This window comes from Hypanus sabinus, chromosome 14 (genome assembly GCF_030144855.1).
Source record: "Hypanus sabinus isolate sHypSab1 chromosome 14, sHypSab1.hap1, whole genome shotgun sequence".
NCBI classification, from domain to species: Eukaryota; Metazoa; Chordata; class Chondrichthyes; order Myliobatiformes; family Dasyatidae; genus Hypanus; species Hypanus sabinus.
In genome coordinates, this window is record NC_082719.1 from 41863906 (window position 1) to 41885716 (window position 21811).

General features: G+C 44.8%; 1 protein-coding gene across 5 annotated transcripts in view; it reads right to left on the minus strand.

Annotated features, from left to right (window-relative positions):
* arap2 (ArfGAP with RhoGAP domain, ankyrin repeat and PH domain 2) overlaps positions 1-21811 on the minus strand; it is a 416402-nt gene that overhangs the window by 375907 nt on the left and 18684 nt on the right. Inside the window, exon 2 of one of the 5 annotated variants that reach the window (XM_059989013.1) lies at positions 922-1153. The exons of 3 other annotated variants lie outside the window; for them this stretch is intronic. The gene's annotated coding sequence lies outside the window, so the exon portion shown is untranslated. Of the gene's footprint in view, positions 1-921; positions 1701-21811 lie in introns of those variants that run through there. One more of the 5 variants, XM_059989012.1, reaches the window with a different exon arrangement.

The following is a 21811-nucleotide window of genomic DNA, read 5'->3' on the forward strand; positions in this document are numbered from 1 at the left end:
ATCTGCCTCCACCACTGACTCAGGCAGTGCATTCCACGCACCAACCACTCTGAGTAAAAAAACCTTCCTCTAATATCCCCCTTGAACTTCCCTCCCCTTATCTTAAAGCCATGTCCTCTTGTACTGAGCAGTGGTGCCCTGGGGAAGAGGTGCTGGCTGTCCACTCTGTCTATTCCTCTTAATATCTTGTACACCTCTATCATCTCTCATCCTCCTTCTCTCCAAAGAGTAATGCACTTAATCCCTTAATCTCTGATCATAATCCATACTCTCTAAACCAGGCAGCATCCTGGTAAATCTCCTCTGTACCCTTTCCAATGCTTCCACATCCTTCCTATACTGAGGCAACCAGAACTGTACACAGTACTCTAAGTGTGGCCTAACTAGAGTTTTATACAGCTGCATCATTACATTGCATCTCTTAAACTCTATCCCTCAACTTATGAAAGCTAACACCCCATAAGCTTTCTTAACTACCCTATCTACCTGTGAGGCAACTTTGAGGGATCTGTGGACATGTAACCCAGATCCCTCTGCTCCTCCACACTGCCAATCATCCTGCCATTTACTTTGTACTCTGCCTTGGAGTTTGTCCTTCCAAAGTGTACCACCTCACACTTCTCTGGGTTGAACTCCATCTGCAACTTCCCAGTCCACTTCTGCATCCTATCAATGTCTCTCTAGAATCTTCGACAATCCTCTATGCCACCAACCTTTGTGTTGTCTGCAAACTTGCCAACCCACCCTTCTACTCTCACATCCAGGTCATTAATAAATATCACAAAAAGTAGGTGATCCCTCATGCATGTGCGAGGCGCCTGGTATAAATGCGTACGAAACGCCCGGTATACAAGTGTCGTGAGGAGTCTGTGTAGGGCCTGGTGAGCAAGGTGTCAACTCTGGTGCAGGGTTCATAGTTACCGGAGAGCCTTCAGGGTAGTGGTCTGCTGCACCTGCGGGTGCCAGGTCGCGGATGGAGATCGTGTCCTCCCGCCCATCAGGTAAGACCACGTAAGCATACTGGGGGTTCGCATGTAGAAGGTGAACCCTCTCCACCAGCGGGGAGTATTTATTGCTCCTCACATGTTTCCGGAGCAGCACTGGCCCCGGGGACGTCAGCCAAACTGGTAGGGTGGTCCCAGTGACAGACTTCCTGGGAAAAGAGAATAGGCGTTCGTGAGGGGTGGCATTGGTGGACGTACATAACAGAGAGCGGATAGAGTGCAGTGCCTCAGGGAGGACCTCCTGCCATCGAGAGACCGGCAACCCTTTTGACTTAAGGGCTAAAAGTGTGGCCTTCCACACTGTGGCATTCTCCCGCTCCACCTGGCCATTACCCCGGGGATTATAACTCGTGGTCCGACTGGTAGCAATGCCCCTAGCTAGCAAGTACTGGCGCAGCTCCTCACTCATAAAGGAGGACCCTCTATCACTGTGGATATAGCAGGGATACCCGAACAGAGTGAAGAGCTGGCGCAGGGCTTTTATGACGGACATGGCAGTGGTGTCGGGGCAGGGGATGGCAAAGGGGAACCGTGAGAACTCGTCAATAACACTGAGAAAATAGACATTGCGGTCAGTGGAGGGAAGGGGGCCCTTAAAGTCAACACTCAGGCGTTCAAAAGGGCGGGTGGCCTTGACAAGTTGTGCCGTGTCAGGACGGTAGAAGTGCGGTTTGCACTCGGCGCAAATTTGGCAGTCCCTGGTCATCGTCCAGATGTCCTCCAGGGAGTATGGCAGGTTCCGAGCTTTCACAAAATCGTAAAAGCGGGTGATCCCCGGATGGCAAAGTCGTGCATGAAGGGCGTACAGCTGGTCGAACTGTGTGCTAGCACATGTTCCCCGGGATAGGGCACCAGGGGGCCGGTACAGGATATCATAGGTGTAGGTGGAGAGTTCTATCCTCCACCGCAAAATCTTATCATCTTTGATCTTGCCCCGCTGTTGGTTGCTGAACAGGAACGCAACCGAGCGCTGGTCGGTCAGCACGGTGAACCTTTTGCCAGCAAGATAGTGCCTCCAGTGCCTAACAGCCTCCACTATGGCCTGGGCTTCTTTCTCCACCGCGGAGTGCCGAATTTCGGAGCCTTGGAGGGTGCGAGAAAAGAATGCTACTGGTCTGCCTTCCTGACTGAGGGTAGCAGCCAGAGCGAAATCGGAGGCATCACACTCCACTTGGAAGGGAGCGGTCTCGTCCACTGCATGCATCGTAGCTTTGGCAATGTCCGCTTTAATGCAGTTGAAGGCCGCGCAGGCCTCAGCAGAGAGGGGAAATGAGGTAGACTTGACCAGGGGGCGAGCCTTGTCTGCGTAATGGGGGACCCATTGGGCGTAATAGGAAAAAAAACCCAGGCACCGTCTGAGGGCCTTGAAAGTGGTGGGAAGAGGGAGTTCTAACAGGGGGCGCATACGTTCGGGATCAGGGCCAATAACCCCGTTTTCCACGACATACCCAAGTATAGCAAGGCGGGTGGTACCAAAAACACACTTGTCCCTGTTATAAGTAAGGTTCAGAGCTGCGGCCACTTGGAGAAATCGTTGGAGGTTGGCGTCATGATCTGGCCTGTCGTGACCACAGATGGTGATGTTATCCAGATAGGGAAATATGGCCTGCAGTTGGTACTGGTCCACCATCCGGTCCATTTCCCTCTGGAAGACAGAGACACCATTCGTGACACCGAAAGGGACGCGCAGGAAGTGATAGAGCCTGCCGCCCGCCTCGAAGGCGGTGTAGGGGCGGTCCTCTGGGCAGATGGGGAGCTGGTGATAAGCGGATTTCAGATCTATTGTCGAGTACACCTTATACTGAGCAATCTGGTTGACCATATCCGCGATGCGGGGTAGGGGGTATGCGTCAAGCTGCGTAAACCTATTGATGGTTTGACTATAGTCCACCACCATCCTATCTTTCTGCCCAGTCCGAACAACAACTACCTGGGCCCTCCAAGGGCTTGAGCTTGGCTCAATGATCCCCTCCCTGAGCAGCCGCTGCACCTCCGACTGAATGAAGGCCCTGTCCCCCGCGCTGTACCTCCTGCTTTTAGTTGCCACAGGTTTACAGTCGGGGGTCAGGTTGGCGAACAGCGGTGGGGGAGGGACCTTGAGAGTGGAGAGGCTGCAAGTGTCGGTAGCGCAGCTGTCAGCCTGGTTCTGGATGGGATGTGTGTGTGCGTGTGTGTGTGTGGTCAGTAGCGGGGTATGAGAAGAAGTCCCACAAAACTGAGGATTCCGGACAGTGAGTGGTGGGAGGGGCCCGTCGTATACCATAGTCACACTTTTGAGATGGCTCTGGAAGTCCAGCCCCAATAGCACAGGTGCGCACAGATTAGGCATGACCAGCAGCTCAAAGTCCCGATATTCTGTGCCTTGCACCACCAAAGTCGCTACACAACCCGCCCGGATGTCTGCGGAATGCGACCCAGAGGCCAAATGGAACCTCCGACTGACCGGCCGCGTTGCGAATCCGCAGCGTTGCACTGTGTCCGGGTGAATAAAACTCCCAGTGCTGCCCGTGTCAAACAGGCATCCAGTCCAGTGCCCCTCCACCTGGATGTCCATCATGGACCTTGCAAGCTGGTGTGGGGCGCTTTGGTCGAGGGTTACAGTGGCCACAGTTGGATCGCCGTCGGGGTACCCGGTAAGCATCGGAGGGCCGGGGGCGGGGCGTGCTGACGTCGACAAAGATGGCCGCCCACATCCGGGGTACCTGGTCAGCATCGGAGGGTCGGGGGCGGGGCATGCTGACGTTGACAAAGATGGCCGCTCACATCCGGGGTACCCGGTCAGCATCCGAGGGTCGGGGGTGGGGCGTGCTGACGTAGACAAAGATGGCCGCCCACATCCGGGCATGCAAGATGGCGGCCCCCATGTTTCACCCGCTGCGCTGCACTCCGCTCGAGGTTGAGACTTACAGACCTTGGCGAAGTGGCCCCGCTTTCCGCAGCTGGAGCAGGTCGCTTCTCGCGCTGGACAGCGTTGTCGGGGATGTTTTTTATGGCCACAGAAATAACAAAGCACGAGTTTCTGACGGGCCACAGCCGTGGTCTGGGTCGGGGAGCTCGTGGAATCGCGACTGGCGGCGGCGTTGGCGAATTCGCTCCCGGGAGCCGGCGGTGGCGGGGTCTGAGGTGTCCACGGAACCGGCGGGGAATCGCGCAACTGGACAGCGTCAGCGTAGTGCAAAGCAGCTTCTAGAGCATTGTCCGTTTCTATCGCCGAGCTTAAGGTAAGGTCTGAGTTTTCCAGCAGTCGCTGGCGCATGTACACTGACCTCAGTCCCGTCACAAAGGCGTCTCGCACCAGCAGCTCCGCATGCTGTTCTGCCGTGAGCGTCTTGCAGTCGCAAGCTCGGACGAGTGTCTGTAGTGCTCGGAGAAACTCAGCGCACGATTCGCCAGGCCGCTGTTGCCGGGTAGCTAAACGATGTCTTGCGTAGACGGTGTTCACCGGCCGCAGGTACTGTCTTTTGAGGGCGTCCAGTGCCCCATCGTAGGTCGGCAGGTCCCGGATAATGGAGTAAACTTTGGAGGAGACCCTCGAGAGTAGGATTCTGTGCATAACGGCGGGTTCAGTCGCATGAAGCTCTGCCAAGTACGATTGGAAGCATGCAAGCCAGTGTTCAAAAACGAGAGCTGCGTCAGGGTCTTGAGGGTCCAAATCCAACCGGTCCAGATGCAAAACGGGTTCCATGTTTTAAAACTTCCAGTCAATAAAATTGATGCACCATCAATAACTCACACTGAGACGTAAGGCGAGATATCGGCTTTTATTGACTGGAAGAAGGAACCAGGAGTGAGTGTCTATCATACAAGGTCTTGGAGACTGAGGCCGAGCGTCAGGCCGCAGATCTCCTTTATACAGGGGCCTGTGGGAGGAGCCACAGGAGCAGTCAGCAGGGGCGTGTCCCGACAGGCACATAGTTCACCACACTCATGCCCCCTTCTTGCTCTTCTCAGCCCCTTCTTAAGCTCCTTTCTTGCTACCCTATATTCCTCAATAGCCCCATCTGATCCTGGCTTCCTAAACCTCATGTATGCTCCCTTCTTCCACCCGACTAGATTTTCCACTTCACTTCTCACCCATGGTTCCTTCACCCTACCAATCTTTATCTTCCTCACCGACAAATTTATCCCTAACATCCTGCAAGAGATCCCTAAACATCGACCACATGTCCGTAGTACATTTCACTGCAAAAACATCATCCCAGTTCACACCCGCAAGTTCTAGCCTTATAGCCTCATAATTTGCCCTTCCCCAATTAAAAATTTCCCTGTCCTCTCTGATTCTATCCTTTTCCATGATAATGCTAAAGGTCAGGGAGCGGTGATCACTGTCCCCCAGATGCTCACCCACTGAGAGATCTGTGACCTGACCCGGTTCATTACCTAATACTAGATCTAGTATGGCATTCCCCCAGTCGGCCTGTCAACATACTGTGACAGGAATCCATCCTGCACACACTTAACAAACTCTGCCCTGTCTGAACCCTTGGAACTAATCAAGTGTCAATCAATATTAGGGAAGTTAGTCACCCATGATAACAACCCTGTTATTTTTGCACCTTTCCAAAATCTGCCTCCCAATCTGCTCCTCGGTATCTCTGCTGCTACCAGGGGGCCTATAGAATACCCCCAGTAGAGTAACTGTTCCCTTACTGTTCCTGACTTCCAGCCATACTGACTCAAAAGAGGATCCTGCTACATTATCCACCCTTTCTGCAGATGTAATAGTATCCCTGACCAGTAATGCCACCCCTCTTCCCCTCCCCCCCCAATCCCTTTTAAAGCACTGAAATCCAGGAATATTGAGAATCCATTCCTGCCCTGGTGCCAGCCAAATCTCTGTAATGGCCACTACATCATAATTCCATGTATTTATCCAAGCTCTCAGTTCATCACCTTTGTTCCTGTTGCTTCTTGCATTGAAGTACACACACTTTAGCCTTTCTACCTTTACACCCTTTATTCTGCTTCTCTTTCCTCAAAGCCTCTCTATATGTTAGATCTGGCTTAACTCCATGCACTTCTTTCACTGCTCTATCGCTCCGGGTCCCATCTCCCTTGCAAATTAGTTTAAACCCTCCCGAACCATGCTAATAAACCTACCAGCAAGGATATAGCTCCTTGGAACTAACCTTAAAAAAAAACTTTCAAACATCTATTGATTAATTTATTTCTTAGAGATACAGTGCAAAATAGGCCCTTCTGGCCCAACAAGCCACACTACCCAGGAACCCAACCTTTTTTAATTCTAGCTTAATCACAAGGCAATTTGAACAATTAATCTTCTAACTGGTATGTTTTTGGACTGTGGAGGGGAAACTGGAGCACCCAGAGGAAACCCACTCAGTCACAGAGAGAACATAAAAATTCTTTACAGACAGCGGCAGGAACTCCAACTACAATCTATTACAAGCCACACTCCATCTTGACCCAGAAATGTAGCATCATTGTTTCATCGTCACGACACAGAAATCATGGAAATCTCTAGGAGAGGAAACAGCTCCAAATACTTATACACAAGAGATTCGACAAATGCTCAAAAAGTCTTGAGCATAGCGCACAAAAATGCTAGAGAAACTCAGTAAGTCAGGCAGCACCTTTGAAGGGGAATAAAGGCAACATTTCGGGCCGAGACTGCTCATCAGGACATCTCACGGAATAGATAACAAATAGACATCTAAAATCACCAATGGCTGAATTCCATGAGGATAAAACAAAAATCACACAGCAAATACAGTGGACGGGATTCCCTTCATTTATCTGGGACACCATCCCACTTAATTGGGACAGAAGACTGTTGATCAGTTTCTAACTAGCGTTTGTCATGAGCACTTGCAAGGCCACTAGGTGCTACACTGTGCTTAGAGTAATCAGTTTTTAAAAGATTCAGTAGATTCAAAAGTGCATTTATTATCAAAGTGTGTATGCAGTATACATCCCTGAGATTCATCTTCCCCACTGAAAGCCACAAAATAAAGAATCCGTTCAAAGAGAAAACAACAAACCTGCCCCCACGCACAGGAACAAAAAGAAACGATCAGAAAACAGAATATAAAATTGAATAGTGTTAGCTGCATTCGAAAAGCAATGATTTTGACCACCGATAGTTGGCAAGGTACAAGCAGCAAAGCATTTCGGAATTGCTTTGCTCAATGCCATTTCAAACATTCAGGATTGGTGATGCCAGAAACAACGGGGAATGAAAATGAAATGATTTCACTACTTCAAGTTTGGAGTTACGAAGAATTTGAAGGCATCAACGATCAGCTTGAATGCTACAATGAAAATGAAGATTTGGACGATGCAATTGTCCAAAGCATTGTATGAAGGCAGTCTATTACCTCTGCATTATTCACACTGATTTTGTTCATTTACATTCAATCATAGGAGCATGGCAGATGAGTTCCTCTGTCGATAACTATTAGGAACTAATACAGTTTTATAGTATTGTAGAGGTATTGCCAGTGTTCCAATTTGTTCTGCATTTCTTAAATACATAAATTGTTACTTGGTTACACAGCAGCTTGTCCTTTTTTAAAAATATACTTTTTAACCATTCAGCTAATTGGTGTGGCTGCTTATTTGAATCAAAATGTACTGGTCTTGATGTGTCCCAATTAACCAGAAACTTTTAATAGCTCATTAATATGAACATTGGTAATTAATTGGTTTTATTAAATAACCTAGTAATTAGAGTGGTTGATAACAGAAGTGAAAATTACCTTGATACTTTGTTTTAATCCTAACCAATTGAACAAAGCTCTCTCTAAAACCACATAAAAGAAAGTTATACAATTACATAAAGCATTTGGTGTCTGATTTCACCAATGGAAGTAATACATTTTTTACTTTTCTAATTTAACAAACACAAAAATATTTTTCCCCCTCCAATCTGTTTAGGTTTTTCTCTTATGATTCTCACTTCAATGTTTCTCAGATTCTGAGCACCAACCAGCCCCCTAACTGAATGTTATAACCACTGTATTCTGACTAATACCGAGAACATCACAAAGCCTGGGACTTTTAACACAGATTCCCCCATTGCACACCCTGAATATTGGAATGTACTAGCATTTACCGCACAAATTTCACCATCAAAATTTCACAAGATCAAATAAAAATCTTTTTCATAGAATGTCAGGTGGTTCTTGCAACTTCTGTTAATAACTCAACCTCTGAAACAGACTTGCAAAACAAATAAAATCGGGTCAATTCATTTTTGCAGGGTACATTATTTAACAAGCTAGACGACGTCAGTAAGTCACAAGGAACTGAACACTGTGCTTGAAGTAGTATTCAGCCCCAACCCTTCATTCACATAAATGAGCAGTACAACCATGAAATTTAATCAATTTAACTGAGAACTCAAATAAGTATCACACTTTTCTTTCTATCGCCCCCCGCCCCCCACAGTAGAGGCAAAAAAGACTAAAGCATGAAAAGCTAAAAATTCAAAATTTGGAATATGAACAGTTCTTAAGTATTCACCCCTCTTTTCTCAGTACCTAATTGAAGCCAGTTGTCTTTTTGGATAAGATTTGCACAGTATGATGGAGCAAGATTTACCCAATCCTACTTGCAAAATTGTTCAGGCTTTGCTAGGTTAGTTGGACAGCAATCTTGAGGTTTTGTCAATCAGGTTTGAGGTCAGGACTCTGATTGGGCCACTCAAGGCCATCAGTTTTCTTCATATGAAGCCACTCCGTGGGCTGCTCTGGTGGTGTGCTTTAGGGGACTGTTCTGCTTAAAGATGAACTTCCTTCCCAATTTAAGCTTTCTGGCAGAGGCTAGCAGATTTTTAATCCAGGATCTATCTGTATTTGGCAGAATTCATCTTCCCATCTTTCTTGACCAGATCTCTCGTCCCTACTGATAGCATGAGACTACCAGCATCATACTTTACAGTAGGGCTGGTGTTATCAGGCTGATCTGCAGTATTTAGATATATGCCACAAGTACCACTTGGTGTTGAGGACAAAATGTTCCACTTTGGTCTCATCTTTTGTCCTCATCTGCCAACAACACTAGCATTCATTATGATCACAGTAGATCTGTCCCATTTTAAACTCCTTTGTGCCAGTTCCCCAAATCCTTCAGTTTTCTGACCGTTTGAAAAAAATAATCTAACCGCCTCTTTAAATACTTCCAATTATCTAGTCCTCACTAGTTCCCATGTAGGAAATTCCACAGATCTTCATCCTTGATAGCAACGACAGACTGCCTAAGTGCCATTATATTCTTTCTTAAATGAGGGGATCAAAGCTGGGCACAATAGTCTAGGTGTGGCCTCCATTCTTCCCCATTTCTAAACTCCTGTCTCTTTGCAATAAAAGCCAATGAGTATTTGTCAACTTTTTCTACTTGTACCTGCTAAGTGCTTATGATTCATGTACCAGAACACAAGTCCCTCTGCATTTCATTTACTTGTAACCTTGCTCCATGTAGATAATACTCACTTCTTGATTCATCTTGCTAAATTCTTGATCTCACACATTCCCCAAATAAACACTATGTGCCAGGTCTCCATCCACTCATTCAACCCATCTACATCTTGATATAACAATCAAATATCCTCATTGTGCAACATGCCCCCCCCCACTTATTTTTTGTGTCATCAGCAAACTTGGATACATTATACTCTGTCCCCTCCAAGTTATTTATATAAAAGAATAAACATTTGAGGGCCAACAACTGATTAGTTGCAGCCTTCCAGTATTTATTCTGAACTTGTGTTTTATTAGTAACCAGTTTTTTTAAATCCTTGCCAACACTCTCCCCAATACTAAGCACTCTTCCCAGTCTTTTATGTGGTGTTCACTTCATTTTCAAGATTGCATTAACTAAAAAAATCACTTGAAGCACATGTAAATATGAAATCAATAATGGCTCAACAATGTGCAGCTGCTTCAATGACAATCACGAGGTCACCATGTTCAATTCCATTTGCAACTCCTCAGCAAATGAAGCAGGCTTTATGAGCTCAGAGCAAGACCTAGATAATGTTCAGACACGGGCTGACAAGTGGCAAGAAACTCTTGTTCTGCAGAAGTATCGGGCAAAGGAAAATAATCTAATCACCTACCCTTGACAATCTACCCACTGATCATCCAACCACTTCCTGATCATCTGTGAAAGAGTCAGGAATCCACACCTTTGCCTCATAAGACAAAACGGATATGGAAATGGAAGGCATCCCTAACACTCAAAAGGCATGATTGCCAGATCACACTCCATCAATATCCTGTGGGATAGGGGAGGAGAAGTCACCACTGACAAAGAAAGCAACTCCACCAGCCATATAGAAACTGTGGCTGTCAGTTACTATCTCCTGACCCCATGGCCTTTCCACCATCTGCTAGGCATAGGGTTACAAACACTAAGAGCTCTTAAGTTTAATACCATCTAAGAAAGAGCAACATCCCCCCCCCCCCCCACCCCCGACCTGCTTCTACCAGGTTAAAACATTTATTTCTTCAACCACAGTTGTAGAGTAGCTGTAAGTGTACATCACCATTCCAGCTTCGGAAATTTACTACTGTCCCTTTATCATCACTAGCTCTAAACCATGGCCTGGTAGCGTAGCAGTTAGCACAATCACATTATATCGCCAGCGATCACTGATCGGTTTTCAATTCCCGCTACTGTCTGTAAGGAGTTGTACATTGTCCCCATGACCCGGCATGGGTTTCTTCCCACATTCCAAAGATCTACTGTTTGGGTTAGAGAGTTGAGGATGTGCTCATGTTGGCACAAGAAGCATGGTGACACTTGTTAGGGTGCAATCCTCGGACTATACTCATTGACACAAAACAAGATCTCATTGGATGTTTCGATGTACATGTGACAAATAAAACTAAACATTTTTCTAAATTCTGGAACACCCAAACCAGCTGTGGCTGTACCTTCTCCAGAAGCACTGCAGCATTAAAGCACTTCACCAGCATCTTCACAATGAATTAGAATTGTTGACTTTTCCCAAGACCACCAGATCCCATAAAAATTAATCCAAGAGAGAAAAAAAAAAGAAAAATAATGTACCCTTCCCGGGGGTGCTACAAACTCCATTAAAATCAATGGGTCTGCTAACTCTGTGACAGATTGCAAACTCAACCAGGAGCAAAACTAAAACTTCAGCATATAACCAGGAGTCCACAGTATTACTGGTACCAACACTGAGAATTGCCAATATACCAGGTAGAGGGTCCAAAATATTATTTTTATAAAAGTTAATGTTGTGGATTACACAATTTTTAGTTGTGAAAATAAATCACCATTAACACGAATGAACACTTAAAACAGAAAGTGAAACAACAGTTCTGTTTAATCACAGAACAACTCTACTGATTTAAGGAGTGTTACCTGTGATTTTGCAATTAGGGTTAGAGGGAGCTTAACTCTAACCTAAACTGCAGTTTCCACCCATTTGTGACACCATTTTCAAACATGGTATTTTGTGGTATTTTGTGCTATGAATGCAAATAGCAAATTATAACAGGCAGTTGATAATATCGCTGATGTTAAAATTCATTTCCACTTCCCAACGTGCTCAGGTACATTATCTGATCATCTAGAGATTAAACTTAAGCAGATTATTCTTATAAGCTCGTGCCCGTTTCAGTGGTAATGATATGCAAGGCTTCTCTGCAAAACAGACTGCATTACTGCTTTCAGCATCACTGCATACCCACCTCTAAGGCTTTAAGTCAAGCAGGAATGCAGCAATGACCTATTTTACACAATGTTCACACCTACTTGCACACTCTGCTATCACAGCTCAAACCACATCATCAAGATCGGCGATGACACGACCGTGGTGGGTCTCATCAGCAAGAACGACAAGTCAGCATAAAGAGACGACGTGCAGCCGCTAACGGACTGGTGCAGAGCCAACAACCTGTCTCTGAATGTGAACTAAAGAGATGGTTGTTGACTTCAGGAGGGCATGGAGTGACCACTCCCCGCTGAACATCAACGGCTCCTCGGTAGAGATCATTAAGAGCACCAAATTTCTTGGTGTTTACCTGGTCCCTCAACACCAGCTCCACAACAAAGAAAGCCCAGCAGCATCTCTACTTTCTGCAAAGGCTGAGGAAAGTACATTTCCCACCACACCATCCTCATCACACTCTACAGGAGTTGTATTGAGAGCATCTTGAGCAGCTGCATCAAGGCCTGGTTTGGGAATTGCACCAACTCGGATTGCAAGACCCTGCAGCAGATAGTGAGGTCAGCTGAGAAGATCATTGGGGTCTCTCTTCCCGTCAGTACCAACATTTACACTACACGCTGCATCCACAAAGCAAACAGCATTATGAAGGACCCCACACACCCCTCATACAAATTCTTCTCCCTCCTGCCAACTGGGAAAAGGCACCAAAGCATTCAGGCTCTCACGACCAGACTATGTAACCGTTTCTTCCCCCAAGCTATCAGACTCCTCAATACCCACAGACTGGACTAACACCTTACTGCCTTATTGTCCTGTATTATTTATTATAATATCTGCACTGTTTTGTGCACTTTATACAGTCCAGGGTAGGTCTGTAGTGTAGGTTTGTTTGGATTTTTTCTCTGTTGTTTTTACATAGTTCAGTCTAATTTTTGTACTGTGTCATGGTCTCGAGAAAACATTGTCTGATTTTTACTATGTACTGTACCAGCAGTTATGGTCAAAATGATAACAAAAGTGACTCGACTTGAAGTAACAGTGCCAGCGATTATTTTCCTCCAGCTTGTGCAACAAGGTTCAAATGTAGCAGAGGCAGATGGACACAAATTTTAGAATCCCACCTACAGAGCCCTTGGGGTTCAAAGTCAAAGTTTCCTAAAGCACTGGCGCCATTTTAGAATAAACAGACCTCTGCCCAGTATTAGCTGACACATGGAAACGAGCTGGGGATAGACGGAAACCCAGCTCTAGTATAGGTATAAGCATTCAGACTGGGAGGGTCTGTACAGGTGTTTGATTATGGGGTGGAGAGGGAGACAGTAGATGGGTGACATTCGTATCTAATCTTCACTCCTCAGCTCACCCACACTCACTTTCATGATTATCAGGCAATCCCCGATTCTTCTGGGTATTCCAGGGATCTGTTGGCAACCTTGTATCTAGGCGACTGGCAGCACAAACAGCAAAGTGAGACAGAAATTAGGACTACAAGGATAGACTCAGTAGAAAAGCCTCAGATACTACAGTGCCTATAAAGAGTATTCACCCTCCCATCCCCCTCCAGAAGTTTTCATATGATTTAGGGGTTTAATTTGGCTTTTTGAAAAAAAACACACTGATCTATATGTAACCCTTGGTTCGGCTAGCGGCTTAATCTAGGGGATCATAGCCCACAGCCTGGCCAAATTTAAGAAATCTCATTTGGGTGGATGCTGTGCGATGTGTCCCCCGTTACAAATTAATACCACAAAAATAACAAACAGTGCACAATATGCGATTAAACAACTGAGCTTCGTAATTCTTAATTTGACTACATAGTTAGTAATGAAACAAAAAGGCCCCATTCTCTTGGAACAGTCTACTGCTCAAACGTTGGAGCTCACTATTTCTCCATTTGTTCCCGTCGTCCTCCTCTGAGCGTAGCCGACCCCCAGACCCTCAATCCACTCCGTCCAGCAGTCTACCAACACACTCTCTCCTTTCGCATCCTCTCTCTCCCCAACAAAAGATCGCAAAAATCCCTCTCCCAGACCCGAAAGAACACTCCTCTCATTGGCTAACATACATTTCAAAGCTCCATTATCTCTGGCCATAACCCAAACATTGCTGCTACAGAGAAACCATTACCTTAGCAGTGAAACATTACAGCATGTCACATATAGAAAAAGACTTGTGTCAACGTGAAAACAGATCTCTGGAAAATGATTTAAATCAATTACAAATATAAAACACAAAATAATTAATTGCACAAGTATTCACCCTCTTCAAGTGAGTAGATGTACTTTTGACAGCAATTACAGCCTTGAGTGTGTGGATAGGTCTCTATCAGCTTTGCACATCTGGACTCTGCAGTTTTTCCCTCATTCTTTACAAAACTGCTCAAGCTCTGTCAGAATGCATGGGAATTGTGAGTGAAAAGCCCTTTTCAAGTTTAGCTCCAAATTCTCAATTGGATTAAGGTCTGGATTGTGACTTGGCTACCTCAGGACATTAACTTTCTTGTTACTTTGGCTTTATACTTGGAGTCATTGTTTTGCTGGAAAACAGATCTTCTACCAAGTCGCAGTTCTCTTGCGGACTGCATCAGGTTTTCCTCCAGGATTTCTCCGTACTTTGCTGAATTTGTTTTACCCACTACCTTCACAAACCTTCCAGGGCCTGCTGCAGGGAGGCATGCCCACAGCATGATGCAGCCGCCACCATGCTTCAGGGTAGGGATGGTGTGTTTTGCTGATGTGCAGTGTTTGGCTTATGCCAAACACAGCGTTTAGTCTGATGGCTAAAATGCTCTATTTTGGTTTCGGACCAAAGAACCTGCTTCCTGCTGACTTCAGAGTCTCCCATACGCCTTCTGGCAATCTCTAGCCAAGATTTCATGCGAGTTTCCCCCCCCCCCCTCCAAACAGTGGCTTTCTCTGTGTCACTCTCCCATAAAGCTGTGACTGGTGAAGCACCCAAGCAGCAGTTGTTGTATGCACAGTCTTTCTCATCTCAGCCACTGAAGTTTGTAACTCCTCCAGATTCGCCATAGGTCTCTTAGTGGCCTCCCTCACTAGTCCCCGTCTTGCATGGTCACACAGTTTTTGAGGACAGCCTGCTCTAGGCAGATTTGCAGCTGTGCCATATTCTTTCCAGTTCTTAATGTCTGATTTAATTACACTCCAAGGAAAATTCAGTGACTTGGAAGTGTTCTTATATCCATCTCCCGACTTGTGCTTTTCAATATTTTCACGGAGTTGCCTGGAGTGTTCTTTTGTCTTCATGGTGTAGTTTTTGCCAGGATACTGACTCACCAGCAGTTGGACCTTCCAGATTACAGGTGTATCTTTTCTACAAGCAATTGAAACACCTTGATTGCACACAGGTCTCCAAAAACAGATTTCGCTTTAACTGTTTATGTGACTTCTAAAACTATTTGGCTGCACCTGTGATGATTTGGTGTGTCTATTGGGGGGAAGGGGGATTTGAATACTTAAGCAATCAATTATTTTGTGTTTTATATCTGTAATTAATTTAGATTGCATTGTAGAGATTTCACTTTGACACAAAAGTTTGTTTCTGTTGATCAGAATCAAAAAGTCAAATTAAATCCAATGTGATTCAATATTGTAAAACAGCAAAACATGACAACTTCCAAAGTGGGAAATACCTTTTTTAAAAAAAAATATAGGCACTGTACATCTAAAAATGAAGCTGCAACTAGACCAGATACAGTAACACATATTGTGCTGCAGCTACGGCACAATTCCAATGACCTGGGTTCAACCCTGATCTCGGACGTTAGCTGTACGGAGGTTGTCCTTCGTGACCATTTGGTTAGCTCGATGATACTCCGGTTTCCTCCTACACCCCAAAAAACTGTAGAGGTAGGAAGGTTAATTACCCCTGGTGGGTAGGCAACTAGTAGAGTTCATAAGGGAGGGGAGGGGGCAAGAGAATTTATGAGAATGCAGGGAGAATAAAAATGGGTGGAACAATTATAGGTCTAGTGATAACAGGGGGATTGCTAACAGTTCCAGATTCAGTGGATTGAAAGACCTATTTCCATGCTGTATCTCTTTGTAGTTCACAGGAAATGAACAGGCCGCAATAGACAGAGCTAAGCAATCTCACAACCAAGAGACAGACAGAAATGTTTTGTACTTCTACAACATCTAATAGTGAATCATAGTGGAAAATTAATCAACAAAAGGTCAGAGGCAGCTACAAGGCCACCCTTGTCACGAAACCTCTGATTTAGAGATAGGCTGGAGCATATCTGACCAAAAATATTGAATGAATGATTATTCTTACCACTTTCTACAGACTACCACCATCAAGAAGCCACTCCTGAACCAATTTCTTTCACTCTACATAGTATCAAGAATAAAATGAGTCACTAGGCTCAAAGTATGGGCCTTAATCAGTCAGCCCTCCTTATCCGCAAGGGATTGGTTCCAGGTCCCCTCGCGGATACCAAGAAACGCAGATGCTCAAGTCCCTTATTTAACCTGTCTCAGTGTGGTGGACTTTAGGACCCATGGAAGCTCCAGACCTGCCACCCGCAGCTGCTGCTGAATCCGCAGTGTTTCTGTTCCGTTGATGGAAAGCAATCACGATTGAAAATAAAGAGCAAATAATAAAGCGATGGGAAAGAGGTGAAACGTCATTGGAAAAGCATTAGGTTACAGTCAGTCAACTATCGGAACAATTTTAAAGGATAAAGTGAGAATAATGGAGCATGTGAAAGGCCCTGCCCCGACGAAAACTACAATTATTACTAAGCAACGCAGTGGTTTAATTAGTGAAATACATACATTTCTTAACTCTTATATGCATAGAAAAATATACTATATACTAAGACAAACGTTTGACTAACTGATGCTAAATACCAGATGTACCTGTTTCAACTTACGTACAAATCCAACTTAAAGACCGTCTGTACTTTAAATCATCTCTAGATTACTTATAGTACCTAATAAATGTAAATGCTATGTAAATAGTTGTTATGCTGTATTGTTTAAGGAATACTGACAAGATAAAAAAAGTCTGTACATGCTCAAACAGGGAGTGCTGGAGAGAACTTTCAGGTTGAATCCGCGTATGTTGAACCTGTGGATAAGAAGGGCCGACTGTATAAAATCTCAACATATACTACCTACATTATAGAATTGCACACACCTTTAGCCAAACTATTTGGGAAATCAGTATTCCGACATCAGTGTCACAAATTTAAAAAAAATTGCCCAAGTACTGGTTGGCATGCCATGAGGATGTTAGGAGAATTCAGATTGACTTGGATAGGCTGGTTGAGTGGGCAGATACTTGGCAGATGATGTTTAATGTGAATAAGTGTGAGGTTATCCTCTTTGGGAGTAAGAACAGGAAGGCAGATTATTATCTGAACGGTGTAGAGTTAGGTAAGGGAGAAATACAAAGAGATCTAGGAGTCCTTGTTCATCAGTCACTGAAGGTGAATGAGCAAGTGCAGCAAGCAGTGAAGGAGGCTAATGGAATGTTGGCCTTTATTACAAAGGGAATTGAGTACAAGAGCAAGGAAATCCTTTTGCATTTGTACAGAGCCCTGGTGAGACCACACCTGGAGTATTGTGTACAGTTTTGGTCTCCAGGGTTAAGGAAGGACATCCTGGCTGCAGAGGACGTGCAGCGTAGATTCATGAGGTTAATTCCTGGGATGTCCGGACTGTCTTACGCAGAGAGGTTAGAGAGACTGGGCTTGTACACACTGGAATTAAGGAGATTGAGAGGGGATCTGATTGCAACATATAAGACTATTAAGGGATTGGACAAGATAGAGACAGGAAATATGTTCCAGATGCTGGGAGAGTCCAGTACCAGAGGGCATGGTTTGAGAATAAGGGGTAGGTCATTTAGGACAGATTTAAGGAAAAACTTCTTCTCCTAGAGAGTTGTGGGGGTCTGGAATGCACTGCCTCGGAAGGTAGTGGAGGCCAATTCTCTGGATGCTTTCAAGAAGGAGCTGGATAGGTATCTTATGGATAGGGGAATCAAGGGATACGAGGACAAGGCAGGAACTGGGTATTGATAGTATTTGATCAGCCATGATCTCAAAATGGTGTTGCAGGCTCGAAGGGCCGAATGGTCTACTTCTGCACCTATTGTCTATTGTACTGTCCTCTTCACAGAAAGAAAACTAAATTCAAAGCAATTAATTAATACCCAATTAGTGCACTTTCAATCATAAGCAAAGTGATGGAAGACATTATTAACAGTACTAACAAGATGCATCAACTCACTAACAACTCTTCTTTGCCTTGTTTGGAATGCTCCAGACTTCATCACACTCGCAAATTTCTACGGATGTACCATGGAGAGCATTACAACTGGCTCTATCACCGCCTGGTATGGAGGGACCACTGCACAGGATCTGAAAAAGCTGCAGAAAGTTCTAAACTCTGCCAGCTCCATCTTGGGCGTTAGCCTCCTCACATCCTGGACATGCCCTCTTCTCATTGCTACCAACAAGGAGGAGATGCAGGAGCCCGAAAACACTCGATGTTTGAGGAACAGCTTCTTCCCCACTATCAGATTTTTAACTCGCTAACACTACTGCAGTATTTTTCTCTCTTTTTGCACTAATAATTTAATTTTCTTTTTTTCTAAATATATGCTTATTGTAATGTACAGTTTTTAATTATGCACTGCAATGTACTACTGCTGCAAGACAACAAACTTCAAAACTTATGCCAGTGATATTAAAACTGATACTGCTATTGATTTGGGAGTAACGAACCAAAATGCTGAATTTCAGGGATAAGGCAATGTTAGCTGCCCTTGATCAAATGTCGAGTCAAAGAGCCCTGTTAAACTGAGTGAATGGGCATCGGTGAGAAAATACTTCCGAGGTTAGAAAGCTATATTTCAAATTAAAAATGGTAGTTAGAGTTCAGTACCATCACCCCAGCAGTCCCAAATATCTTTTGCTGAGTCACTCTCCAACTCCAAAATACTAACTCTCTATTGCAGTAATTTTATTCTTGTGGCTAGTCCAATTGAGTTTCTGATCACCGGCAGCCCCCAAAATGTTGATGGTTTTGGATTTGGTGGCGGTAATTCCATTGAATATCAAACAGTAGATTAGTGGTCATTTTACAACTATTGTGCAAAGGCACCAGTAACAACCTCTCACTCAATGTCAGCAAAACCAAAGAGCTGATTTTTGACTACACGAGGTGGAAGCCAGAGGTCTATGAGCCAGTCCTCCTCAGAGGAACAGAGGTGAAGAGAGTGAGCAACTTCAGTTCCTCGGCATTACCACTGCGGATCTGTGCTGGGTCCAGCACGTTACTGCTGTAACCCTCAGGTTCAGTGAATAGCATTAGTGTAGGGGGAGGCACTCTCCAGCCCTCCAAACTTGAGAAATCTCATTAGTGTGGATGCTGCGTGATACAAATCAGTACACTATATGCAACTAAACGATTGAGCTTTATAATTCTTAAATTGACTATAGGGTTAGTAAAGAAAACAAAAAGAGAAAGTGCCCATTTTAAGGAAACAGTCCAATATGCACGTTGTAGCTCATGATGTTCCTGTCCGTTCGTTCTCCATCAATCTCCCCTGAGCGTTGTCCACTCCCGATCCCATTCCAAGTCCACTCTGTCCTGTAGTCTACAACCTCTCCGTTCTGGCATCTTCTCTCTCTCCATCTTCTGCTGAACAAAGGCCCGTGAATACCTTGCTCTCAGGCACACAAAAAAGAAAAACCTCCCCTTATTGGACACTGCACATTCCAAAGCCCCCATTATCTCTAGTCATAACCCAAACACTGCTGCTACAGAGAAACCCTTACATTAGCTGTGAAACCTTTCCCAGGGTGTTACACTGCCATTACAAAGGTGTGGCAGTGCCTCGACTTTCTTAGAAGTTTGCACAGATTCGGCATCTCACCTAAAACTTTGAGAGACTTCTACAGATTTTTGGTGGAGAGCATACTGACTGGTTGCATCACAGCCTAACATGGGAACACCAATGCTCTTGAGCAGGAAAAAAAAATCTGAAAAAGATTGTGAACACAGCCCAGTCCAGCACAGGTAAAGCCCTCCCCACCACTAAGCACATTTACAAGGAGTGCTATCGCAGGAAAGCGGCATCTATCACCAAGAAACCCCTCAACACCATCTAGGCCATACTCTCTTCCCTCTACTGCCATCGTTGTGGTGGTACCGGAGCCTCAAATCCCATACTACTAGGTTCAGGAACAGTTATTGACCTTAACCATCAGGGTCTTGAACCAGGAGATAACTTCACTCACTCCAACACAGAACTGATGGACTCAACCTGTGGACTCACTTTTGACAGCTACAATTCATGTTCCCTATCTATCACTCATTTATTTATTAGTTTTTTCCTTTCTTTTCTGTTGTGTTTGCAGTTTGACATCATTTGCACATTGGTTGTTTGTCCATCTTTCGGAAGGTTTTCCAAGGATTCTGTTGGTTCTTACTACTGATTCAAACTTCACTGTCTTCCATTCCAGAAACAACTCTTACCTTAACCAGAGAAAGTGTTTGCTTTGTTATGGAGATCAAACTCCATAACATTGTTGACTTCTTGATTAAAACACCGGAAAGGATAGTACATATACTAAGCATCAATTAAGACAAAAAAAAAATACACTGGCAAATTACCCCTCCTGCTCAAAGAAAGATCTTGCAAAACCCCCAATGGTCGCAACCCACGGAGGGATCCTGGAAAACAGATCACTTTCCATATGCCAGGAAACTTGTATCAGCAGAGGCAGATATTGTTCTGAGAATTATCATCAATCTCAAAGCATCAGTACTGTGCTCAATAAGTGAGGGAAAAAGAAGTGTTGAAGATAAAGACCTCAGACTTGGTATTCAGCTGCTGAAGCAATGATGTCCTTCCACCAAATTTATGAAAAAAAATTATAAAGCTTCAGCCAGGTCAACACAAAGGCTCTGACCACACTCAATCTTCTGTAGCCGGCAAGCCACACTCCTGACAAGCACTCTACTCCAAGCAAGTCGGAGAAAGTGACCCCCAGGACAGAATTAACAACACCCAAAGAGTAACTCAGTTACCTTGCAAAAAAAACAAAAGTTAACATATAACCCAACTGTGGTCCACAAATGCTCAAAATGAAACAATGTGTAAGTAGGCAGCAGCCGATTCCCATCTCAATGAAGGCAACACAACAGGCCATGCAAAGAGTAGCAACTAAAGGGAATACAACACCCCAAACTCCCCATCCATCCAGTCAGCCTGCAGCAGAGACTGTGGGTACTGCACAAGACTCTTCTTTGACTGACAAAGTGCAAAACAAAGTTATCATATCACAAAGCGTGTGGTGGATTCCATTTCCCAATACTTACCACCAGGGCTCCTAACAAGTGCCAGTACAGGAAACATCATTTAATACCATAAGATTCGATCTCACGCTCATCTCCTCTTCTATATGAACTTAATGGCTGCCTTAGGCATCAGAAATGAAAAATGAGTAATAGAGTTCATATTTGAAAATGGTTCCCTAAAGTTGTTATAGCCGGTGGTGGTAATGGGGACAAGTTCCCACTACCTATTAAATGCTCCCAATGGCATGAGCTTCAAAAAGCAACCAGGTTTGGCTCCTGGCCTTCACATGGGGCTTTGCTTCTAAGCCTGGTGGAACTGATTCTAACGACAGAAGAGGCAAAGGCAGATTACTGATACATTAAAACCAGTCACTTTGGGCAGATGGGGCTCATCAACCATAGTTGACAGCTCATCTAGGAGAAGGAAAACTCTGATCTCAAACCTCCACTGCTACGTGGCTATACGGGAGTAAACTCCTAGGGAAAAATCCAGAGCTGGAGTCCCTAAGGTAGCCCTAGATGGAGTTCAATGCTGACTGGCAACTCCTACAATACAGCTGGTACCAAACTGCATCAGATGCATGGAAAGGGGCAGCCTGCTACATGGGCAACAGCTTGTGCTCTAGATTGTACTGCCCAGGCTGGCATATCTAGACAGCTGGGCACAACATCCAGTGTTGACTGAGTGACAGAGGCCTCAAGACTTGAAAATGAAATATCATGTCGAAACACCCGGCTACATCAGTACCAGCAGACATTCATTATGGTGCTGACAGAGCATTTCATAAAATTTCAGACTCGCAATG